Below are 1,576 nucleotides of genomic sequence, written 5' to 3'. Positions count from 1 at the left end.
TACACAATTGATGTGTGTATGGATTGGGATAACAGTTGTATGAGCCCCTAATAAAATGTTAAAATAAATAAATAAATAAAATTAAATTTAAAAAAAAGGAAAAAAAAAAAAAGAAAGAAAAATCTACTAGATGGAATAAAATCTTGGCAGTCTCAACTTGGGAAAAATGTGACTAGTCCATGACATACAAAAATCCAGGACTTACTTATTTTCTAAGAAGACAGAGAGAGAGGTTTGTAGGGACCACTAAATAAGGTGATTACTAAAAACCCAATGCTATCAAGTTTAAGGCAACTTACAGCAACCCTGTAGGGGAAGAGTAGGGTTTCCAAGACTGTAAATCTTTACAAGGACAGACAGCCTCATCTTTCGCTCAGCTAGTAGATTTTAACTGCTGGCTTTATAGTTAGTACCCCAATCCTTAATCTCTTATCACCACCAGGCCATTACTATATATTTTACAATCAGAAATGAGTGTGTGTGTATATTTTAAAGCAGTCGTTTTCTGTCCATCAGAACAGTGTTTCCCATAGTGGGAGATACACCCCCTGGGAGCCTGGGAGGCACTAAAACAATCTAGAGTGGCCACAAAAGCAGGTATGTACCCTTTATCCTGGATTATGGGCTATAACACAAAGTTAATTGCTGGGCAGAGGGGGTCAAGCAGACGTAATTTTTTTTTTTTTAAATGAAAAGTGGGAAGTAGGCCAAGTAAGTTTGAGAACCTATATGTTAGAGCCTGTTACTGGCTCCAGATTATATCTGGATGGGTGAATCACAGTGCAATCTAACACTACTGCTATGTTGTTATAGAGCTTGGGACAAACATACATGCTTCAATACAACTGTTGCCCAAGTGGATGAGAGGGGACAAAGATATTCCCTGAGTACCTCTGGGGAGAAACCATAGCTACCACTCAGGTGTATGACTCTAGTCTCCAGAGTAAGAAGAATGTGTCTACTGAATGTTTTAAGTAAACGTCTTCCTAATTAGCCATCATCTCCTTTCATAAATAGTATGCAGTAAATTAGTGATTGTAGATATGCGAGGAAAAGAAAGTAAAGAACGTGATAAAAGGTGAACAATAAAAAAGAAATGGAAAGAGGAAGGACCAATAAAAGATACTACAAGGAAAAAAATTTAAAAATACAAAGATACTACAAGGAGAATTAATAAAAGTAGTATTGATTGTTTTGTAACAGCAATTTCTTAGCATTTTACATGTATTGACTTGTTTAATGCTTACAACTACTCCATGGTGTAGATACTATTACTCTATTTCAGAGGAGAAAAACATAAGGAGCGAGTTAAATAGCTTGCCTAGGGTTACAAAGGCATCACATGACAGAGCTGTGCAATCTCTAGAGTCTATTTTGTAACCACCAAAGCTCTCTCATACATATTCCGACTACTAAAAGAAAATAGTTTAAAATATTGGGTCAAGAACCTCTTGAAGGGAACCGATTACATGGAACTGTGTGTGACCTCCTCCCTGGGGGACTGACAACCGAAAAGTGGATGAAGGGAGACGTCGGACAGGGCAAGATATGACAAAATACCCATTTATAAACTATC

Source organism: Echinops telfairi, unplaced genomic scaffold (genome assembly GCF_000313985.2).
Source record: "Echinops telfairi isolate 266 unplaced genomic scaffold, ASM31398v2 ScPeMD7_63;HRSCAF=240, whole genome shotgun sequence".
NCBI classification, from domain to species: domain Eukaryota; kingdom Metazoa; phylum Chordata; class Mammalia; order Afrosoricida; family Tenrecidae; genus Echinops; species Echinops telfairi.
This window is presented reverse-complemented; position numbering follows the sequence as displayed.